Consider the following 25,037-nt stretch of genomic DNA (forward strand, 5'->3'; position numbering starts at 1 on the left):
CTATTTAAAAGCAGAAAATACTAACATCAATGGAGCAGCGAGGTGGCGCAGTTGGCTTGGAATCAGGAAGACTCATCTTTGTGAGTTCAAACCTGACCTCAAGATACTAATGAGCTCTGTGACCCAGGGCAAATCACTTCACCCTGTTTGCCTCAGTTCCTCATCTGTAGAATGAGCTGGAGAAGGAAATGGCAAACCACTGCACTATCTTCACCAGGAAAACTCCAAATGGGGTCATAAAAAGTCGGACACGACTGAAAAACGATTGAACAGTAAAACTAGCAGCTAAAACCCCCAATCCCTGAACTCTTAAAATGATAATGGAGCTTACTCTTATGAGTAAGGGAGAGTAGGACACTGTGCACTTCCCTACACAATATGTTACAAGGGGCACTATCTGGAGGAAACTCATAGGTGATAAGGTGAATCTGAGCTACTACTTTAAGAAAAACCATTGAAATGCTATGGCTGACTTCTGCAGTTAAACCTGAAAGCACCGTCCCTCCATCACAGCAGAAGAAACTCTTCAGGGTTTGGACAGACCATGAAAGTGTTCCTTAATATTACTTGACAATGATTCATAGGGGCAAGCTAGGAGTCAAAAGGCTGGGGGAAAAGACCTCAGATACATTACATATAACTGACCACAAAGAAGCAGCAAAATGTATAGAAAGCAAGACTTGGAGTCAAGAAGACCTGGGTTCAAGCTTGACCTCTCTCCACATATTGGATTTATGGACACAGCAAGTCAATTTGAGACTGTTAAGTTGAGAGCAGGCACGAATCTGCACTGGTAGAAAGTTCCTGAGAGCTCCTTACAGAAACGAAATCACAGGTCTGGTCAAAAGGGAAAAAGTGCTATTACCACCACTACTACTAAGGCAAAGTGGTTAGGGCAAACTACCCCTCCCTTATTTTTATACACCCACCCTTCCAGTTGCATTTGATATTCATTTTAATCCTATAAAGCTAGTCTTCAATTCAATTCCATTCAAACATTTATTGAACACCAGGATAAAAAAGCTTTGACACTAAGTGAAGTCTATAAGGTGACATGTCCCAAGCCCTGAACTAATTTTTCTACCAAGTTAAAAATATATGCAACCTTGCTCTTCTTTTTTACCTGGCCTGAAATTCCCATGTTATAGTCTAATGTCCCCAAGCATTCTAGATAAGGAAGGTTAGGGCAGTAAGGCTAAAAAGTCATTACTAAGATGTACATACTATCTGGGAGAAGGAAGGGTATCAAACTTATTCCACATAAGAACAGATAAATTTACAGTTACCTGGGAGGCAAAAAAAAAATCTCTGCCTGAAGTAATAAAAATTTGAATAGGTATTAACAAGCCTCAGGAAGCTATAAGTGGCACAGAATGCTAAAAAGAAACAAACAAGAAAGCATAATGGTGTCAAAATGTGTTGGGATGGAGATGACACTAAAGAAATTTCACTTATCTTAGTTCTGGTAAAATCAACTAGAATGCTGGTGACACTATATTTTGTTTTCATTGAAGCAGAATATTTTATGGTTCTCAAATTTCATACAGTTAACATTTTAGAAAAAATATAGAGCCTGTAGCCAAGTCTTTTAACAGTTTTAATTTTTGAAAATGTTTTGGATTACATAACATTTATTCACATATTTATAAATTCCACACCTTTGAAATCTCAATCACACAGATGTTATCTTCACTAGAACATATGCAATATTACATACATATACATACACATATTTGCATGTAATATATGTATATATTAGAGTAGTACCAAACACGCAATTGAGATCCTTCTGATTTGGCACTAAAGTTGTGAGATGGAAAAGTAAAGAAAACTGACCAGGTGTAAAGGCTTTCTTCATTTTCATCTTAAAGGGGACTTCTTTTCCTGTTACAACATATATCTACTCTTGTAATTTTAACATTTTTCTAATCCCCATTTCATGCTTTCTCCATTTAACTACTCCCTATCTTTGCTAGCTTTAATTCTGAATGTTACTATTAAAATTCATAGCCCAGTCTTTTCCTCTTACTCTCTACCATGGGTAGAGAGCCTACGGCCTAGAGGCCAGTTGCAGCCTCAAGGCCACAGGTTCCCCACCCCTGCTACCTATATGCACTTTCAGCAACTCAAATGATTTCAATTATCATCTATATAAAACTATTTCTAGTCCTACTGGTCTTCTGGTGCTTCCCACTGGAAGTACCCGTTTCAAGGAATATCTTATTCAACCTGTACCTAAAATTAAATGTCAAAAAAGGTCCTTCCCATATTGAAAACATAGGTTTATCTTCCACTCTATTCTCTTTTACACACACACACACACACACCATGACAAATCTGAATTTTTCCAAAATCATATATATGCCTTTAATACATACCACCAACCACCTTAATGACCACATGAAATAGCTTTCCTTTTCAATCACCTTAAACAATATAAAGAATTATCCTCTTGAAACAAACATGACAAAAATCTAACAGATTTTTCTAAAGACTTTCATCTCTTACTATTACATGTAATTGGTTTTTAAGGCAGAGTGCAACAAATTTGCTGTGGATCTAACAGCCAGCCCACAATTTTAAGAACCAGATGAACCTTTCAGTTTTCAAAGAAAGACCACATGAATGTAGCCCTGGTTTCAAATTTAGGTTGTTGACCCAAAGTCTACAGAATTATCTTATTGATTAAGAAAAGCCCATATATGTATATATAGTCTATTATGTTTTTATGTATCTTGTTAAATATTTCCCAATTACATTTTAATCTGCTTCTGAAGTACTCAGGAGTGCTGTGGGCCACATGTTTAACACTTCTTCTCTAGAAAACCTCAAAGTAGCTGAGCACATCTGACCTGGGTACTTCCTGGTTTACTCCCAGTCATATCTTCTCCTCCAAGCAAAAGCAGAAAGCAAAACCTCAATTTTAATATTTTTAAAGCCTCAATTCTAACACATTGGAAGCTTGACATTTTAACAGTGTCCACTGAGGGACAATTTTTGGTGCTATAAACTTTTTAAGTTATCCTAACATTTTATAAATACCTGGTCAAAAAGAAAAACATATACTTCTACAATTTGTGATGACTGTTCTGAAAAACCCAAGTACCACAACAAAATTACTAGGACCTTCCCTGCCCCATGACAAGTAGTGTCCTGGAATAAGGTGAACACTATTCTAACTATCAAACGAGATAATAAAGTGCTTAGCACAGTGCCTGGCACATAGTAAATGTTACATAAATGCTAGCTGTTTGTTATTATCATTATTATTACTATTGCCACATAAACTTCCACAGTGCTTCTTAATCCTTTTGAGTCAACATAATTTGCTAATTTACATCCACTACTTTTTTTATCTGCTTTCGGTCTTCTCTAAATGCCCTCCCACCTTTTCACTGAAAATATTCAGTCAATAAATATTTGTTTTATATGCTTACTCTGTACCAAGTACTGTGCTAAAACCACAGGAGATAGAAAGGCAAAAAAAACCCAGTTCCAGTCCTCAAGCAGATCATATTCTAGGTGAAGACAAAAAGCAAATGTGTGTATATAATATATACATTAAATTGGATTAACCTTAGGGAGGAGTCTGGCAATGACCTCTCTGCAGAAAGTGAGATTTATATGGATTGTATTATTTTTCCTTCAAAATATTAGGTTAGGTTGTATTGGTTTGTGTTGTTTTTTTTTTTAATGTGAAGACTTCTTAATCAATCAGCAAGCATTTATTAAGTATCTACTATACTAGCAGATGATGATACAAAGATACATGATGCAGTCCTGACCCTTAAGAAGTTTACATTGCATTGAAGAAAACAACATGGACACATATAAATGGATAGACAATAAATACACCATGATTGGGGTTGAGGGAGCTCAATGGGGAAATCAGGAAAGGTTTCTTGAAAGAGATAACACTTCAGTCTTTTTTTTCCTTGCTTTTTGGAGGGCAATTGGGGTTAAGTGACTTGCCCAAGGTCACAGGGCTAGTTTTTTTTGTGTTAAGTGTCTGAGGCCGGATCCAAACCCAGGTCCTCCTGACTTCAGGGCTGGTGCTCTATTCACTGCTCCACCTAGCTGCCCATCAGTTCAGTCCTGAAGAGAGTTTAAGTAGTCCAAGAAATAGATATGATGAAGAAGAGGATTCCAGGTGGGGAAGGCAGCAGGTACAAAGCACAGAGTAAAAGGACCCTTGTTTATCAGAAAAAAGCAGCTCACTTTAGCTAAAGCTTAGAGTTCATGAATGTCAGTAATGTAAAGTAATCAGCCTGAAAAGACTGGTCAGAGCAAGATCATGAAGAACACTAAATGACAAAGAGGTCTGTATTTTATCCTAGAAGCAATAGGATACCATTGAACCTTCTTAAGAAGATGAGTAATTGATTACCTCTGTATATGCTAGAATTAATAATTAGGTATATGTATGATTAGCATTTCTGTTGTGTAGTCTTTCAATGTTTCAGTTAATGTAGGTTTGTCAAGAGTCGGGATCATATCCTCTTAAAAAGTTTTAATGGTCTCACAAATAGATTGACAATAACTGAAAATGATAAAAATAATGTTTAATGTAGTATACATCTAATCTGAAATACCATTTAAATGGTAGTGAAAACAAAATACAGGTGACCCTCCAAAATAAGATGCAAGCCTAAAAGAGATCTTAGAAAGAAAAAAATATTTTAGGTATACACTGATGACCACCTCCAATTTAGGCTACATTAAGGTTTGATTTAAACCTACTTGGGAGGAGAAGGGTAGAATTTCTAGCTTTATATGGAATAAAATGATCTACCATTTTTCAAACCACATAAAACAAAGCTCCTAAGTCTTACATACATACATACATACATAAAAAAATAAACATTTCTCCTAAGTAGAAAGTTCTTGTAGACTGGGATTGTATTGTTTGTTTGTTTTTCCACTTCTGTTAAACCCAACATTAGGCTCAGGACCTTGCACATAAGAGACACTTAATGTTTACGACCTGCTCAGATCATCCTATCTGCAAGCCTGGATGTGCCTATCTATCTACACAGAAAGTATGATCTTACTTAAGTATGAAGTACATCTACTATAGGAAGAACTATTTAATATCTTTTAAAAAGAAACTAGAATATTGCATGAAATTCTTATTTTTGAAGTTGAACCTCAAAAAACACAAATGTAGAACTGGAAAAGTTCTCGAGAATAAAATGATCAGGCAGGTGGGGACAGCAAAATGGACACAAACTAAAAACAGAATATTCGGTCTGGAAAGATAAAGACATTGAAGGAATAAAATAAGAGCATATAGTAAGAATTAACTTGTTTGTCATATCTCAAAATAGAGCATCTCTCTTGAAATTTGAAGCCAATTGGAGAGAAATAAAAGGAGCATGCTTTACATTTTGGATAGTACACAATGAAATTCATTACACCAAGACAAACAAATTTGTTTTAGATAAGTTAATGAATCATCCTGAATGGGAAGCTCACGCTATTTAGGGTTAGTACTTAACTTTTCAAAGACATGCAGGGTAACGGTATACCAGAACAAATTAGAGACAGAATATTGAACTTGATGAACCACTATTCTGTATTCAAGCTGAATGCTGAGTATGGTACCGGTTACATTCCCTAGAATACAACAAAAATCTGATTCTTACAGATCAGGTAATTATATGACTTTAAAATTCATTTATTAATATGGACATATGATACTTAGCACCATACCCAGAAAATAACTGGCCATGTAACCTTGAGCAAGTTACTTAACCCCGATTGCTTTAAAAAAAAAATGGATATATGGTGAGAACACCACAATACAAAGTTTTCCATGTATAAACACTGTTTTAAAATAGAGGAACAATCTGAAAAGAGCTGTCACTCAATTTAAACAAAATTTGTCAAGTTTCAGCATCTAGTAACACAAAATAAAGTGTTGAAAAAAGGAGGGGGGTAGGAGTAAGGATACTAATCAAGCCAAGTAACCCAACTAAAAAAGTAGTGGTTTTTGGAATAGGATTTGTCGAGAAATGGCAACAACTGCCCATGAAATGCTAAAGTTACTACAATGCCTTCCCTATTAATAAGAGGACTTCCTAAGGATTCAGAATTCAAGTGATTTTCAATTGAACTACTCAAATTCCACGGCAACAAATGATACTGTTGTCTAATACAAACAATAAGGGAAAGGGTATGAGACCTTACAGATTCGAAAAATATAAACCATGAAAAAAATTGGGCTTCAAATGTATCTCCCTACTACCTAGTGTACACAAGCCCAATTCCACCATGCATTTGGGAACTAACATCCAGCGATAGAACAAATCAGGAGTCAGTACACAGAGAAAGGAAAAGATTTCACTTTCAGGTGATCGCCAGCAACGATGTTAAAGGGACAGCCCACCTCCCACACTCTTGGAAACCATCTATTTTCTTCATACTTTTCTGGAACAAGAGCTACAGCACTGCATCCCAACCAGTATGTGGAGACATTCTGGTTTTTAGCCGAGATGTAATAGGATCACAGAATTAAAGGGGCCCTTAGTCTTAGAAGTTTCGCCCAAACCCCTTATTTTACCGATGAAGAAAAAGACTCAGAAAAGTTAAATGACTTGCCCAAGGTCACATGCATACGCAGCAAAGTAAGGATTTGAACTTGAGTCCCCAGACTCCAAATTCACCACTCCTTCCACTACACCAAGTTGCCACCGATGGGTCCAAATGTTCTCGATTTCCTCAATTCCCATCACTAGCACCCCCCAAATGTCAATTTCTTGAACAGGAGGACTGGTGGAGAGAAATGATAGAATAATTCGTATGGTGGGGTTTTAACAGGCATTTCATGGCCTGAAAAAAGTTAGGAAATTCTAAACTAAGGAACCTCGTCTCTTTGTCCTGTGAGAAGCAGGACATGCCTCTCGCTGCCCCCACCACCACGCCATGCACCCCCAGCAGCAAAGGAGGAGGGAGGCAGGAAGCACCCCCCTAACACCGCCCCGCACCTTTCCACCTCTTCCTTCCCTCCCAATGTGCTTTCCCTGAGCTCACTCACGCCTTCGGATCCAGGAGGGCCGGCAGGAGAGCGGAGAAAGAGCGTAGCCTGCCTGCCTGGCCACTTGCCTTCCTTCGTCGGTCGGAGGACCTCCTCAGGGGAGGGCAGAGACACGAACACGTTGCCGGGGAAGAAGCGGTGGATGCTGAGGCTCCTCTTGCAGGCGACGGCCGGTGCCTCTTCCTGTGCCGGGGAGGAGGCTGCAAGCCCGGCTCCCTCCTCCGCTCCTCGCCCCGCTTCGGCTCGGGCTGCGGCCCCCGCCCGCCCGGGGCCGCTCCCCCGGGCACAGTCACGTTGGGGAGCCTCTCGGTTTTGCTTTTATAAAAAGTTTCCTCGGGCGGAGGAAGAGGGGCAGAAGTCGGGTGCGGGCGCTCCCCCCCCGTGGGTGCCCCCGGCCCCGCTGCCCTCGGGGTTGGGGCGGGGGAGGGGGCGCGGAGGGAATCTCCTCCCCCGGGCCCAGGCAAGGACACGGAGAGGGGGGCCGGTCCCGGAGCCGGGGTCGGGGGACGAGCCCCCGGCTTCCTGCTCTGCCCGCCGCCTTGGCTGCCGCTTCACATCGGGCTCTCCGCCCCCCCGGCCTTGGGAAGGCTGTTCGGGCCGCAGCCCCGGCTCATGCGCTCCCTCCCCGAGCGGGATGCTACGGCCCCGGGCGGGCAGCGGCGAGGAGGCTGGGGGACCAGCCGGCTCCGCTCGGCGCCGCCCTCGCTCCGGGCTCCAGCATGTGTCCCCCTCCGCACCCCGGGGGAGCCCCCTGCCCGGAGACGATCCCTGCTCTCCCCGGCACAGCTACCCGGCACGCCCCCGGCCGCGGCCGCCTCGTTCCCTGCCTCCCGGGCCGGCTCCGGCTCCTGCCCAGGCGTGTGCGGCGGCGGCGGCGGCGAAGCGAGGTCGGGGGCGGGGGGCGCTGTGGAGAAGGACGGCCTCGGCTCCCCGCGGGCCCGGGCTCAGCGCGGGGCTCAGCCAGGTGGCAAGGTCTCCGTCCGGCTTGCTCGCTCGCTCCCTCCCTCTTCGTCGGCGGTGGCGCCGGGAGCTCTGCTCGCTCTCCCTCCCTCTCAGTACGGGACTCTCTCGCCTCACTCCAAAGAGAGAGGAGAGAAGGGAGGGGGGGGGCGACAGGGGAGCGGCGCACACGGATGACGCAAATCACCTAGCAACAGTTCTTCCCTCCTTTCCTCTCTCTCTCTCGCCGTTCCCTGCGCCCTCCCCCCTCCTCCTTTTTTCTCCTTCCATCTACCCACCCCCAAGCAACTTGGGCGCCTGCTGATGATGCTAAGGTGGAAGAGGAAGTCGAGGCTGAGGGAGACTAGGAGGAGGTGGGTGCGCCTCAGGCCGCCGCCACTGCCGCCGCCGCGTAAAGGGAGGAGGGAGAGGAAGGGGAGGAGTTGAGGAGGCTACAGTTGCCGCCTCTTGCCCCACTCCCGGCTTCGACCAGGTGGCTGAGGCTTAATGTTGATGGTTGGGGTTCCTCCACCCGGGGGGAAGCAAAGCGGAGACGGGGAAACGCCGGGTGTGCAGACTGGAAGGACAGGAGCACCCCCACCCCACTCCGCCGCGGGAGCGCGCGCACGGACAGTGCGCGCACGCAGACGTCTCGGCGGCCGGGGAGAAGAGTGAGCGGCCTCTTTCCGAGCTCTGAGCCCCCGGGGGGATTCACCTGCGTCTCCGCCGCCCGGAAAGGAACGCCAGGGCCGGCCGCTGCCGCCCTCCCAGAAGGGTGAGTGACAGCCACCCCGTTGGGGTATTAAGGGGATGTACGCCACGGTGTGCGGAAAAGAATCCAGGATTTGGGGGGTGGCTCTCAACCGCTGGGCGGCTCCCACCTTTTCTAAATGCGGCCCAGAGAGTAGTGACTTACCCAAGGTCACGCACTACTGGCATTGCGGGTACCTAGACTCCAGGTCTTCTGAGGATTGTAGATTGAGACCGGGCCGGGGGGAGGGAGTTAGGATGCTTTTCATTTAGGAGATGAGAAAAAGGAGGGCGCCGGAAACATCCCGTGAGTTCCACTTACCCAAGGTCACTACCGAACAAATCGTGACCACAACCGTGTAAATGAAGTCTAGGTCAAGAGGCAACAAAACTAGTAGAACTGCAACAATGTTAGTACCAAACTGTAATGTTAAAAGACACGTTGCTCCCTTGCCATTAACAAAATAAATTAACTGTTTGAGGGGAATGCTGTTTTTAAGGGAGGGGGTTTCTTTGGATGTTCAGAAAATGCATTTGTGTCCAAAATGTAACTTTTTTTAATAAAAAGAGAGATTTTAATATAGACATTTAGCCACAATTTTCTTCCAGGCATTCCGCTGGTGGGAGGGGGGAGGGAAGAGAGGGAATGGGAGGCTGGAAGGATACAAAATTACAGAAGCTATTGTTCTTGCCTTAATGGGATTTGAGTCCACAATGAGTGTAAGACACAAACAAAACTAATTCATGAGATCATGTAAGTACATTAGAGAGGTGCAAAAGAATGCTATGTGAGATCCAAGTAGAGAAATTGTCAGGGATAATACTAATAAACAGGATAATAAGGGCAATAAATAATAATAAACAGGATAATCTTCGAGGAGCAGATGGTATTTGAATTGGGCTTTGAAAGGGGTATAGGAATTTAACAGATGAAGATGGGGAAGGATGACATTCCAGGCATAGGAAATAATAGAATGAACAAAGGCATGTTTGTGGGAAGGCAGGGTATTAAAGATATTTAGTAGTCCAATTGGCTACACTGTTGAAATAGAGTAGCAATTAGATAGGACTGGAAACATAATATACCATACAAAGTATAATACAAAATAACACATGTACAAGCAAAATGCAACTGACTTATCCACTTAACAATAAGACATTATAGTTCTCACTTTTTTTTTTTTTCAGATGAAATTGGCTTTTCCCAAGTGGCACTAAGACCTGCTTCTAAATTAGACATCCTGTGGCAACATAGCCTTGTGGGAGACTGGTGATTAATGGCCATAGAAGAGGTATAGCTACAGGAAATCAGAAGTTTGCTCAACCTGGGACATTTCAGCCTGAATTAAAGAACAGAGAGAAGTGGAGCAGGGTGCCAGTGTGGAGTGCTACACCAGGCAGGAAGGAAAGGAGGCTGGACTCTAGCTGGGACCAGTTCTATACTCACTGAGGCTAGTGAAAAGTGAATTCCCCAGTGTGGTGTGGCTTTGAGTTCCAACCTTCAGAACTCCCTTCAAAAGAAAAAGAATCAGAAACTGAATGATAGGGGCATAAAAGAAAAAAGGCTGAAATTACTAAAGGTCCCAGAAGAAAATTCTGTTTAAAAAGTTGAGTGTGTACAGAAATATCAGTAGTTTAGCTGTTAATAACAGAAGGAAAGATGGCATCTAAACAAACCCAGAAATCTCTGAGTAAATATAACAAGACAAAGAAAAATGAAGCAACTCGTGATGAGGCAGCAAAATCTTTGGATTCCCAAGAGAGTATGGAATCACAGCAGGATGTACCTGAATGGTACAAGAGAGAAATAAGAATCTTCAAAGCAGAATGTATGGCCTATACAGGAGAAATAATTGACAGGATTGAAAAACTGGAATCTGCCTTAGCAAATCTCTCCAAAGAAGCAAAAGAGAAAAAGCTTTAATTCCATGAGGATCACAGAATAAAGAAGAAATGAAGAGGTATAAAGACAATGAATAAAAGAATTAAAGTTTAGAATTGACAGAAAAAAAGAATTCATGAAGATAACAAAGTTTAAAAAATCCTTTTAAGAAAAAGACACAAAATATTTAAAAAATAACAAAATTAGTTAAAGGAGAGAAGAATGGAGGATTTTAATCAACTAATGGAGAAAGAAAAAAGAATTAAATTATATGAAAGGAAGAATGAAAAAGAAATGAATAAACTTTAAAAACTAGGGGAAAGGATGACAAACAGGGTAGGGAGAATGGAAGAATATTTATTTATCTATTTATTTGTTTATAGCATTCCTTTTTTTATATTTTGAGTTCCAGATTCTCTCCCTCCCCTACCCATTGAGAAGTCAAGCAATGTGATAACCCATTATACCTGTGAAGTCACTTAAAACTTTTCTGTTTTGGGGTGGGGGGGCAGGCAGCCAAAAAAAGTGAAAATGAAATTCTTACATCTGCACTCAGTTCACCAGTTCTGTTTCCAGAGGTAAATGGCATTTTTCATCACGAGTCCTTTTGGAGTTAACTTGGATCATTGTATTGATCAGAGTAGTTAAGTCTTTCTAGTTGTCTTTCATAGTTGACCATCGTTACAGTATTGCTGTTTCTGTGTGTAATATTTGCTAGTTCTGCTCACTTCACTTTTTATCAGTTTGCTTATGTCTCCCCAGGTTTTTCTGAAACCGTTCTGTTCATCATTTCTTATAGCATGGTACTATTCTATCACAATCATATACCACGAGTTGTTCAGCCATTCCACAATTAATGGGCATTCCCTAAGTTTCCAATTCTTTGCCACCACAAAAAGAGCTGCTATAGGGTGGCAAGGTAATACAGTGAGTGAAGCACTGGCCCCGGAGTCAGGAGAACCCGAGTTCGGTTCCGGCCTTAGACACTTAACACCCACACAAAAAAACTAGCTGTGTAACCTTGGGGAAGTTACTTAACCCCAATTGCCCTCCAAAAGGCAAAAAAAAAAAAAAAGCTGCTATAAATATTTTTGTACATGTGGGTCCTTTTCCTTTGATCTCTTTGGGATACAGACCTAGTTAGTGGTGTTGCTGAATCAAAGAGAATGCCCTTTGGGCATAGTTCTAAATTGTTCTTCACAGTGGCTAGACCAATTCAAAACTCCATCAGCAATGCTTTAGTGCCCACATCCTCTCCAACATTTGTCATTTTCCTTTTCTGTCACATTAGCCAATCTGATAAGTATGAGGCAGTACCTCAGAATTGTCTTAATTTGCATTTCTCTACTCAGTAAAGATTTAGAGCATATTTTCATCTGACTGTTGATAGCTTTGATTTCTTTTGAGAATTGCCTTTTTATATCCTTTGACCATTTATCAGTTGGGAATGGAGGGAGGAATTTAAGGGTGAAGAGATCCTACAGAAATTAGGTTTCTTTAAAATAACTTAAGCAGGGGCGGCCAGGTGGCTCAGCGAGTAAGAGCACCGGCTCCAGTGTCGGGATGACCTGGATCAAATCTGGGCTCAGATACTTAGCACCACACCCAGAAATAATAGGCCGTGTAACCTTGAGCAAGTTACTTAACCCCAATTGCTTAAAAAAAAAAAAAAAGAAAAGAAAAAATAACCTAAGAAACAATAATATCTTTAAAGGGGATGCATTTTTTAAGAACCCCATTTCAGAAAAAGAAAGCCATATTAGAGGCAAGAAAAAAATGGAAGTCTAATTCACAAATTTATATGTGAATGGATTAAATAATTCAATAAAACAAAAGTTCAAATTGATTAAGAAAATAACCCCAAAATCTGTTGCTTATCAGTTTTATTGAGTTTTTTTTTTCCTTTAAAAAATAGTCTTTGTTATATGGAGTGACCCCTCTGAAAGGAAAGGGATACTAGAAGAAATTAGTCAATGTAACAACAAATTATATTAATAAAAATTTTAAAGTGGTGGTAATCAGGTAACCCACATTCTGTCATCATGTGCTTTGGACAAGTCATTTTGCCTTCTCCAGGCCTCAGCTTCCTCACCTATAATTGCAGGGGTGGGAACTTAGTGTTTTGGTGGATATCCCACTGGACTTGGAGTGGGGAAGATCTGGATTCAGATTCCACCCCAGACATTAGGTATATGGCCCTGGACAAGTAACTTAATCTCACTGAACCCATTTCTTCATTTGTGAAATGGGGGGATTGGGCTAGATTGCTGTCTGTCTTTGATCCTATTATTCTTGAAACAACATGTACTCTGAAAAGCGTGATTTAAATATAATCAGTGGAAGCATTGGAAGCTGGGGAAATCAAGGAAGAACTTGTGAAGGAGGTGGCATATAAACTGAACTTTGAAGGGAGATGGGGATTCTAAAGAGGCAAATATATTCTGGCATGGGCAAAGCACAGGCAAAAAGAAGTGTTATATTTGAGAAAAAGCAAGAGGACTGGTTTGATAAAGTGATTGAAGAAGTATAAGATATAGGTGAGGCTGCTTCAAGTCTACATAACCTCTGATTTGTTCAGTTTACTTAATTCCCATGGCATACTAATCTACTTTTATCTGTCTGGGACCTTTCATGCTCTTGGGTTAGCACAGCCAGAGATCACCTTTTAGTTGCCTGAGGGGAAGCACAGTCTGAGACTTCTATCAGCTCTGGGCCAATATAATCCTAATTTTCTTGCTTTTTCCTAACCTGGGATTTAGGTGGAGAGTGGGATAGAGTGAAACACTGATCACTAATAGTCTGGGCATATACCTCCCCTATGTTATCAAGATCCTAAGAAGCTAGATGAGTTTTTGCTATTTAGGTGGTTTTAGAGCTTTTACTCAGTCCTCTTGGTATACATGTGACTTTCTAAGTCAGAAAATGCTCTGTGAAGGATCACCATAAAGGGAGGAAAATAAGGAGATCAGAAGCCAGGAATCCTAAACTTCCCTCTCCATTCAAAAGGACTGAATCTCAGAGCTCACTGATCTGATCCATATGGTAGGAGATTTCTAATTCTTGAAATTCATAAAGCCTAATGCAGGTTGGTGATGAGTCAGGGTAGTACCAGGAATAACAGGAACACAGCACAGATGACAATACCTCCAGCATAGTCACAGATTCATCACGAGTCAGTCATCTAATAAATTGGCCAACAGGTTGTAAGTCTCAGCCTACAATCTGTAAGGTGATGTTGAGGCTCTCCCAATACTGCCACACACATGGCAGATACAGTATTTCTAGCTCACCTGAGAACCTCATTGGGTGAATGACAGGTCTTTGACCCTCTAGAGGCCTCTACCTCCCCCTCTAAGAAGAGGGACTAAATGAAGACTCCCATCCCTATCCAGGGACTAACCCCCAAGCTAGTTAAAAGATCCCCTTTCTTCCAAGTAACTATACATTCACCATTATATAAAAATTTTCACCTCTCCCATGCTCTTAGAAAGCAAGGCACCTCCTTGATTTCTAAGGTTAAAAAGCAGCACCACCCCCTTTAACCTTATGGTGTTAGTGCCTTTCACAAATAGTTGGCAACTAATCCAGAGACTAAGGCCTCTTCTGGAACCCTGCCTCTTCTGCTAGCTCAAGGAGACCTTACCTATGAAGATCTGAGGGTTCCTAGGGAATGCTGTTTTTATCTAGTTTACTATTTTTAAAAATCCCTGGAAAGGAATCACCTAAACCATCCCAGAGTAAAGGAGCCCTGCTAACTGAGGTGAACCTAAGCTATTTCTCCATGGCCTTCTAAAAAGGCAAGGACTTATACAACTGAGGAAGAAATAAAGAAGGGCTAGAGAGGGTCATCCAGAAAGCCTTCCTAGAGACTGCATCCTAAAAACCAGAGAATCACAGAGCCCTTTCCTTTCCTAGAGTGGCATTGATTTGTCACAGATGCGACTTCTGGGAGTTTGGGCACCTGACCCGGGCAGTCAGATACATGATGGTGCAGCTTTTGATTAGCAGAAGCAAACCTCTTTGTTCTGAGATGAAAGTACCATTTTGATCAGTGAAAACAAATTAAGGGACACCTAGGTTATGTCAGTGTTTCACCAGGCACAAAGAAACCAGTAGGGCAAAAATAGCTGCTTTGTCCCTATGAGAATCACGTGATTATATATCCAGCAGAAGGACTTAACATCCCTAAGGTCTTTATTGACAATGGACATTCCCCAAACTCTTGTAATGTAACCTGCTTGTTTAGTCAAAATTCTTGTAATAAAGTCAACATGCTTGTTTAGCATACAGTGTCTTTGATGGGTGCTGACATGTCTCACAAACAACAATTCTATGGAAGCTATCAGCAAAATATCTCCATTGGCCTTAACCCCATGGAGACTAGCTTTTGTTTTTCTAGTCCTGTTTTCTCTAGACCCCAGGTCACTTGGCCAGACCTCTAGTGTAAACAAAGATCTGCCCCATCCCTCAAGGCTCTTGCATGCCAGTCATGCAACTTACAGTTCAGTCTTCTGAAGCAAGACTTGCCAAGATCATGATTAATCCAGAAAATCCCCTGTTACTGACTTAGAGACTACTAAAGTCCAGTTGCATGTGCCTTTTTTAAAGATAGCAGATGGAGCTATTGATATACCAGGCAAAAACTGCCTTCCTCAGGAACCCTTAGATCTGTATAGTTGAGATCTCATTGAGAAAGCAGAAGAGGAAGGGTTCCAGGGCCTGCACTGGAGGCTTTCTATGGCTTAGTAGCCAACTTGTTTGTGAAGGACTCTAATTGTAAACACTCAAGCAAATGTGATTTTCAATGTACCATTGCAATTTAGTGACAGAAGCCTCCTGTGCCCTTCCCATCTTGTTAGAAAGACCATTTTGCATGACCCAACTCAAGAGACAACTATGGATACAGAGTGATTGCATCATCCTGCATCTGTTCAACAGCAGGTAGGGCTCAGTAACTGATTTTAACTGCTTTTATAAAGAGGCATAATGAGTCACCCCTTTGGAGAACTGGCATCCTCAGAAGCCCAGTAGTTGCTTATTCTTGATACCACTTTGCTGTTGGCATTGTTGAGTTGTTTCAGTCCTGTTTGACTCTTTGTGACACCATTTGGGATTTTCTTAATAAAGATGCTGGAGAGCTCTGTCATTTCCTTTTCCAGCCCATTTGACAGATGAGGAAATAGGGGAACAGGGTTAAATGCCTTGCCCAGAGTCACACAGCTAGTAAGTGTCTGAGGCCAAATTTGAACTCAGGTCTTCCTGACCCCAAGTTCAGTGCTCTCGTCACTGTACCACCTAGTTCCCCTGGCCACCCCTTTGGCACCTGCCAAAGGCTCCACTCAGCCTGCTATTTCTGGACAGAAACCTCCAGAAATATGGGCCTTGCAGGGTCATGAGGGACTAAAGGAAGAGACTACTGAATAGCCTGTTCTAAATATTTCAAAGCTGTATTCCAGGGCTATCATATTCTGGGTCCTATTTGAAAGAGATGAACTTCTAGGTGACTTGGTAAATGGAGTCCATCAGGATGTCCAGATGGGGAAATGGGAATTCTCCAAAACTCAAAAGCTAATAAGTCTTTGAGATTCCTCCTTAGATTGTGGAGGAGCAAGTGTCAGTAGTTAATTCTGGACTTTACCCAGAAACATCCAGATTTTCCCTCCCAGTGTATTCCCCAATGCTTGACTAAGGAGGCTGAATTCTATATTTTCTTAGCATTCATTTTCTACCCCTTATCCTTCTTATGTCCCAACCAATCTAGGGTCTCTGCCACTATGGCCTCATCTACCCCAGGCAATATTATGTCATCAGTGTACTGATATATACCAACATCCCAAGAAGAAAGACCTTTTAGGTCTCTGCCCTCCATAAGGTGGCAACATTTAAAGTTTAGATAATTATTTAAAGTTTAAGATAATCATGTTTAGATAGAAAGTTTAAATAGAAAGTTTAAAGAAAGTTTAGATAATCATGGGGAAAGACAGTGAAAGTATGCCAAATTCCTTCCCAAGTGAAAGCCAACTTCTAAGTAGACAACTACAGGAATAGAGGGAGGGAAAGAAGTATTGGGCCAATAAACCCATACCACTCACTCTGAGGCTTAGCTAACTTGCTCTATGAGAGATTATAAATCAGTAAGAGCTGTAGTAATGGGCATAATGATTTTATTTCAGCTTCCTGAAGTCTCCAATAAACTACCATAACTTTTTTTTTAAGCAATTGGGGTTAAGTAACTTGCTCAAGGTTACACAGCCAGTTATTTCTGGGTGTAGTGCTAAGTATCTGAACCCGGATTCGATCCCAGGTCATCCTGACTCTGGGGCCAGTGTTCTTATTCACTGTGCCACCTGGCTGCCCCTACCATGACTTTTTCATGTGCAACACAGGTTTGGTTTATGAAGTTCTCTAACTTCCTTCATCTGCACCAATGAAGAAAAAATATTTTGCGCTCGCACACACACACACACACACACCAGGGTCCTATTATTGTTTGGTGTTAACTACGTAGGATGATTCAAACAATTCCAAGAGTTTTTATTTAGTCCTACTCACAATAACCTACATAGAGGTTGCTGAAAGAGTCTGCACAGATACTGGTTCCCAAAAGAGAGGGAGGGAACAAGTATTTATTAAATACCTACTATATACCATCTACTGTGCTAAGCAGTTTAACAAATATTATCTCAAGAGCCCATCAGGGATTAGAGATATGAAAATCAAAACAACTCTGAGGTACCACATCACATCTATCAAATTGGCTAACATGACAAAACAGAAATGATAAATGTTGGAGAAGATGTGGCAAAGTTGGAACAGTAATTCATTGTTGGTGGAGCTGTGAGCTAATCCAACCATTCTGGAGAACAATTTGGAACTATGCCCAAAGGGCTATAAAAATGTGCATACCATCCACTGCAAGGCCAGACCACCTGGGCTCATGGGAGCGGCTGACAAGCTGCCTGCCAGCCCTCCCCTGGCCGCCCTGCTCTGCAGCCTCCCTTGGGGGAGAGGCCCCAGCCTGCCCTTGCCACTGCAGGAGGTCCGGCGGCCTACCTGGGCTGCGACAGGAGCCAAGCTCAGTGCAGCCATGGCCCAGAAGACCAACCAAACACAAGTGCCCCTGCTGTGCACCACAGGCTGCGGGTTCTATGGAAACCTTCGAACCAACAGCATGTGCTCTGTCTGCTATAAGGATTTCCTCCAGCAGCAGCAGAATAGTGGGCGAATAAGTCCCCCAGTAGCAGGCAGCCCCAGTCCTGCTGCCCTGGAGACCTTCCCTGTAGCCTGTGCAGAGGAGGTGGACCCTGCACCTGATGATGTCTTAACCAGATCGAACTCTCAGACTCCTGTGACCCACCAGATGACAGCTATGAGCATATCAAAGGAAGACAGCCACAGTCAGACCAGCAGCTACATCCAGGCAGAAGAGACCCTCTCCATGACTCCCTCCTCGGCTTCTTTTGTTGAGACGTCTCAGAGCTCCTCTGAGGAAGAGAAGTTGTCAGAGAAACCCAAATGAAGAAGAACCGCTGCTTTGCTTGTCAGAAAAAAGTGGGTCTGACAGACTTTGACTGCCACTGTGGAAATCTGTTTTGTGCCATGCGCCAATACTCAGAAAAGCACAGTTGTCACTGAGGCCACGGAAAAGATCCTCAAGGAGAACCCCATCATTGTGGCTGAGAAGATCTGGAACTTGTGAAGCATGGCATCCCTGAGGGGCATGGTCATCTGTGCCATTTAAGAGGTCCTTGACTCCTGAAGCCAGGCCTCTCCCTCCATATTTGGAATCTGGCTGAATCTGCTCTGAAGACATCTCTGGGAGTTGGGTATTCCCCAAGATAAAGAACTGCAGCTCGAAAGCCCTTAGACTTGTTTGTGTCCTCTCTCTCCCTGGCTCCAGTGAAGATAGTGGGACCAGCTCCCCTCATGTCTGATCAGGAAGCCTTGCCCTCATTTCTGTATCTCCTCCCTTCCTTTGCCATTTTCCAGGATGTCCCAGCACCCCCAGCAAAGCGGGGTCTTACTTTCCAATGGTCAAGAGTGTCCCCTCTCAACTCTGATCTTCCTACCGACCACAGGAGCTGTTTGTGACTCAGTCATAAGAGATTCATTGAAGAGGGCCCCTTCCCTTCTCCTGCCACTGTCCCCGGCATCCTTCTTCCCACCACATACACTCACTTTGCTACCTACGTTCTGCCTTTCTGTGCATTCCTGGTTCTCAGGTTTGCATATCCAACTCAGACTAGCATCCTGTCTCCCCTCACAGGGAAAATCTCAGAGGAACCTTAGCTTTGTGTAAAGGTATTGCTGATAGTGAGCAAGCCTGGGTGAAGGGCAGAAAGCTTGGTGCTTTCTCCCTCCACCTTGCCTTTGTAGGCACCCATTCCTTCAAGCCTGTGTGCCTGTGCCCCTGCCCACGTCAGTTTGCTTTTTCCATGGGAAGTGAAATGTACTGAGCATTGGCCCCTGATCCATTGGGTACACAGCCACCTGTTCTCAGGTCACATGACATCTTGAGTGGATCTTTGGGAGGTGGGGTGGAGGGGGATTCTCTTTGGTGTTGCCTCTGTCTTCCTGGGAAGTCTTTGTGAAGATACAGTCCTGACAAGCAAACCAGCTTGGTTTAGAGTCAGGGAATGGTGCCCTGGAGTACAGTGAAGGAGCAGGGGCCCTGCAGCCAATTAGGAAAAAGCCCTTTTGAGGCAAAGGCAGTGATTCTGACTCCTCTGGAGTCCAGGACACCCAGCACCTTTCAAGCGCTGCCCGAACCTCTCTGAGGGGCAGCAGGAGAATAAGAGTCTGGCAACCCAATTGGATGCTGAATTTAGTCTCTGCCCCTTCCTCTCCCCAGGGAGCTGAGCGAGATATGCGCTGGGCTCTTGGCTCAAGATGTCCCTCCAGGCCCTTTCCAGAGGCCAGTGGGCAGTAGCAAGTTGCCACCTTCTCAGGACTCACAGCTGCCACGGCTGTTCTGGACTCTTAGTGAGTGCTGCTGACTTCCTGGCCACACTTCCTCGACCTTCTCAAGCACATACTCCTGTTTTCCTCAAGACCATCAACATGTCCTCCCCATTTTCTGTTTTAACTTTTACACACAAATTTGAGGTGGCTGGGTGACAGCCTGTTCACCCCTCAGGATAGCCTCTGCCCCATTCTCCGTGCCTGCTGACCCTCCACCTCTTGACCATGCAGACCCTTTGTAGCCCCAGGGACTACTTGGTGGGCTGCGTGACTCCCAGGCTGCTGCCCCCTCCCTCCTGCTGCCCCAGTTTGATCTTATTTTTTTTCCCTATCCCCCAGCATCGTGCCCCACCTATGTAAATATTAATATATTCCATTTGTCTGCATGGAAAAAAAAATGTGCATACCTTTGACCCAGCAAAACCACTTGTAGGGCTAGAGAACAAGGAGATCATAAAAATGGGAAAAGAACTCACATGTACAAAAATATTTATAGCACCTCTTTGTGGTGGCAAAGAACTGGAAATTGAGGGAATGCCCATCAATTGGGGAATGGCTGAAGAAGTCTTATATGAGTGTCATGGGATACCATTGTGCTATAAGAAACAATGAACAGTGGGGGCAGCTAGGTGGCACAGTGAGTAAAGCGCTGGCCCCAGAGTCAGGAGGACCCGAGTTCGGTTCTGGCCTCAGACACTTAACACCCACACAAAAAAACTAGCCGTGTAACCTTGGGCAAGTTACTTAACCCCAATTGCCTTCCAAAAGGCAATGATGAGCAGGAAAACTTCAGAAAAACTTGGAAAGACTTGTATGAACTGATGCTGAGTGAAGCGAGCAGAATCAGGAGAACATTGTACACAGGAACAACCATAGTGTTGGAGGACTGATTTTGATAAACTTAGCCCTTCTCAGGAATGCAAGGACCTAAAACATTTCCAAAGGACTAATGATGGAAAATGCCATCCACATCCAGAGAAAGAAATATGAGTCTGTGTAGTGAAGCAGACTACTTTCTTTTTGTTGTTTTGTTTTCTCATGGTTTTTCCCACTCTTTATAAATCTTCTATACAACATGACTAATGTGAAAATATGTAGGAAGGCATATGTAGAGCATATATCAGATTGTATGCCATCTTGGGGAGGAAGAAAAAATTTAAAACTTATGGAAATGAATGTTGAAAACTAAAAATAGGGGCGGCCAGGTAGCACAGCGAGTAAGAGTACCGGCTTCAGTGTTGGGATGATCTGGAGATCGAATCCCGGGCTCAGACACTTAGCACCCACCCAGAAACACCTGGCCATGTAACCTTGAGCAAGTTACTTAACTCCGATTGCTAAAAAAAAAAAATTTAGCTTAAATAAAAATTTTTTAAAAGAACCCATGAGGCCCCTCCTTCCCTGGTCTTCCATGTGTAGCCTTCTCTGGATGATCTACATGATAGTACTATCTACATGAAAGACTTTTGAAAGTACCTTAGGCTTGAGTGGGGCTGAAGGGCCTCTACTGCCCTGGTACTGAATTTCTCTTTATAGTTTTACTAGCATCCCCATGGGCTGGCCATCAATTACTTTCTTTTCTTTCTTTTTTCTTCAGTTACTTTCTTAGCCCCACCTTGAACCTTGCCCCACCCTGGGGCAATCAAATTCTGGTTTTGTTACCTTTTCCTAACCTATATTGGACTGGGGAGCTGGGAGGAAGCCTAATCAATATTGATCCAATCACAGCCCTCAAGAGTACCACTTACAGAATGAAAAACTTTAAAAATTTCTTTACTGAGTCATAACCTCCTATCATTCCATCTCTCCTTATACCTTCTTTCCATTTATTCTTTCACCTCAAAGATACCTCCAGTCCTAGCCCTCACTCCTACTCAGGCTATGCTCTTCTCCCTTCTCAAGTTCTACCCCTTAGTAAACCAGTCAACTCCATACTATCTTTTCCTCTCAAATTCCTTACCCCCAATCCTCTTGCATCCCATGCCTTGACAAATACTAACCCTACATTGCTCCCACCAGCTACCTCCTTTGCTGAATGGAGCTGGGGGAAGTCATGAAACTGATAACTGGATCCACTGCAAATTTGTGTTCTCAACTGGGCCATCACTGAATGAGGAAATCCTTTTTATCCCTCCTAATGCCATTGTGGTCAGCAACACTCCCTCCTGAGTGTGGCCTTAACCTGATTAGAATGTAATTGGGAAATAGTTAGCAAAATATATAAAAATACAATAGAACATAGATAATATTAATAGATGGTTTTCTAAATCAACATGTGCTCATGAGGATATTATGTATAGTTTAGTGGATCCATTTCTTTTTGAGTTTGACACCACAGCAGCTATTCCAAACCTCTCCCCAAGCCCAATAATACCTCCACCCACCCTTTCAGATGAGGGTATTATTTCATACTTTACCAAGAAAATAGAGGATATGGTCAATCTGGGAATGTGTTTTGTTTGACTGCTTATTCTTTTCTTTTACAAGGGGTTTACTTTTTCTTATTCTTTTTTTTCCCAGGTGGGGCTGAGGGTGGGGAGGGAAGGAGAAAGAAGGAGGAGATGGGAAGACAAATTATTCTCCCTAGATCCTACCATACATACTAGCTATTATCCTATGGCTCTCCCCACACTCTTCTAACCTATCTTCAGTCTGGCTTCTGACTTCATTATTCAACTGAAACTGTCCTCTCTCCAAAATTATCAATGATCTCTTAGATGCCAAATCTCATGGCATAGTCTCATTTATCATTGTTACTGACCTTTCTACAACATCTTATACTAGCTTTCTATCCTTCCATGCTTGGAATGCATTAGACGCTGTCTTCCACTGCTTGGAATCCCTAGTTTCCTTGAAAATTCAGCTCCTTTGCTGCCTTATACATGAAGCCTGTCCTGATCCACACCCCCATTTCATTGCCCTCCTAGCTACATCCTAAAACCACCTGATATTCATTTTGTAGTTACAGGGTGTCCCAAAATTCTTAGTGCATTTTAAAGCTTTAATAGCTCAAAATTGCACTTTGAGGACAAAGACTTTTGTGACACCCTGTATTATGTGTATATTTGTTTAGTCACATATTTATTTCCCCCTTTGGAATGTAAAAAAAAGTTTCATTTTTGTTTTTATATCCTCAATGCTTTGCATAGTGCCTAACACATAGTAAAAATTTAATAAATGCTGGTTGACTGACTGTATCTTCTTCAAGATCATCTTTTTTCTGTTTTTGTTGGTTTTATACTAATCTATATATGTTCACATTGTCCTCCAATTAGAATGTAAGTTTTTGAGGTCAGGGACTATTTTACTTCCATCTTTGTATCCTAGGGCTTAGTATAGTACTTGACATTAGTAGACACAATAAATACTTGTTAATTGATTGACTAATTAGAAAGGTAAGTTAGAACCAGATTGAAAAGGGTTTTAAAGACTAAACAGAGGATCTTGTATTTCATCCTAGAGGTAAATGGGAGCTATTGGAGTGTTTGAGTAGAAGGGTGATTTGTTCAGTGATGTACTTTAAAAATGTCACTTGGGCAGTTGTTTAGAGGATGGAGTATCCCAGGAGGAGACTTGAATTGGGAAGACAGTAAGCTATTACCATAGTGCAGGTGATGGGTGATGAGGGCCTCAGCTGGGGAGAGGGTGACTGTGTGAGCAGAGAGATGACAAGTACTAGAACCACTTTCAGTTATATTGATGCATTTCTTCTTATATTACCTACATTTACTAATGTATGTATGGGGGTGTATGGGGGTGTTCGAGGAGGACTAGTGCCTCTGGTGGGAGGGCTCACCAAGCTCTTTTCAGGGCTGCTCATTCACCTTTGATGTATACCTGGCACCCAACTCTCACCTATGGCTCCTAGAAGCTGTAGCATTCACAGCAGCCACATCCTAGTAAAACCCTCTCAGCAAGCAAGTTAAACTAGGTTGAGGGTAACCAGTGGGTCTCAAAACTGTCAGTGAGTTCAAGGATGTCTACTCCGAGCATGTGAAGACTTCTCCTGATGGAATGGGTGCATGAGAACAATTTTTTCAATGGCTATAAACATTGCTGAAGCAAGCACCGTGGAACACTAAGAGCTTGGTCAGACCCTGAAAGCAACAATCACCCACTGCATCCTAGGCTTTCACCTATCATTTTGTCTTTTGTCCTGCCACTGGGCTTTGATGATTCTGGAAGAGAGAGTGAGGCTGATGACTTTGTGCCACTCTGCCTCACTTAAATCCAATTCACTGGAAAGTCAAGACATCACCCTATGATGTCATTGGTCCTCTTCAAAAACAAAGAACAAACAACAACATTTACTCATTATTCCCATTTCACAAGAGGTCTTTTGTAACAAAGTACAACAGTTAAGTAAAACTAATAAGACAGTGAAGCTCAAAGTTCATGCAACATTTCACATCTCTAACACTCTCCCCATCTTATATTTTTAATTAACAGAACTGTCCCCCACCCTACAACCAACGAAAAAAAGAAAAAGAAAAGGAAAGGAAAAGGGGAAAAAAAGAAAAAAAATCTTTTAACAATTATCTGTAGTCAAAAAATGAATGTTGTGTGTACACACACACTCAAAAATACACATTATTCAGCACCCTGAATCCATCACCTCTCTGTAATATATAGGATATTCCATCATTGCTCCTCTGTAATCATGGTCAGTGTACTGATCATAGTTCATACAGCTTTCAAGGTTATTTTTATAGTGTTGTTATCAGTATGTACATTGTTCTCCTGGCTCTGCTTATTTCATTCTTCACCAATTGATAAAAATCCCCAATTTTTAAATTTTTTTTTTATAATATTGATATATATTCACTTTGCATCAGATTTGACAACTGACTGGGCTGAATAATGAGGAAAAGTTCAAGAATGATCAAGTTGTGAAACTGAGTGATTGGTTAAGATATAATTTTTTTTTGCCTTTTGGAGGGCAATTGGGGTTAAGTAACTTGCCCAAGGTTACACGGCTAGTTTCTTTGTGTGGGTGTTAAATGTCTGAGGCCAGAACCCAACGCAGGTCCTCCTGACTCTGGGGCACGCGCTTTACTCACTGCGCCACCTAGCTGCCCCTAAGATATAAATTAATAGGAGGAGTGGATTTGATGAGAAAGATGAGTTCTGTTTTGCATATAAGTTTGAGATAGCTATAGGACATCTAATAGGCACACTATACACAGCAACTATAAAAATGTAAATGAAAGGATCACTAAGAGGAAGCTGAGCTCTGAGTAATGGGGGGAAAAAAACAAACCATCAATGAATGTCCCAAAGAAGAGAAATTGAAAGATACTTCCTCACTAATGGCAGAGTGATGCAAGATTACCAGGAAAGAATATTGTGTACATTTTCAGATCCAATCACCTTATTGGCTGCTATCTGATTGAGAAGTAGGAAATGACTGTGATATAAAGACAAAAAGAATCAATAAAATGTATTTGGAAAATGTCCAATGAGCAGTTG

At 42.6% G+C, this 25,037-nt stretch overlaps 1 protein-coding gene and 1 pseudogene across 5 annotated transcripts in view; one reads left to right on the forward strand and one right to left on the reverse strand.

Annotated features, from left to right (window-relative positions):
- Positions 1–7,379, reverse strand: part of FBXW7 (F-box and WD repeat domain containing 7) — a 290,838-nt gene extending 283,459 nt beyond the window's left edge. For all 5 annotated transcript variants that reach the window (XM_069105544.1, XM_069105542.1, XM_069105545.1 and 2 more), the window contains exon 1: positions 7,037–7,379. The gene's annotated coding sequence lies outside the window, so the exon portion shown is untranslated. The remainder of the gene's footprint in view (positions 1–7,036) is intronic.
- A 914-nt stretch (positions 7,380–8,293) lies between these two features.
- On the forward strand, positions 8,294–22,761 carry LOC138175157 (AN1-type zinc finger protein 5-like; annotated as a pseudogene).
- The last annotated feature ends 2,276 nt before the right edge of the window (positions 22,762–25,037 follow it).

The sequence above is a fragment of the Petaurus breviceps genome, unplaced genomic scaffold (assembly GCF_028583685.1).
Source record: "Petaurus breviceps papuanus isolate PSGF00001 unplaced genomic scaffold, PetGlider_PUasm1.0 76, whole genome shotgun sequence".
In the NCBI taxonomy this organism is placed as follows: domain Eukaryota; kingdom Metazoa; phylum Chordata; class Mammalia; order Diprotodontia; family Petauridae; genus Petaurus; species Petaurus breviceps.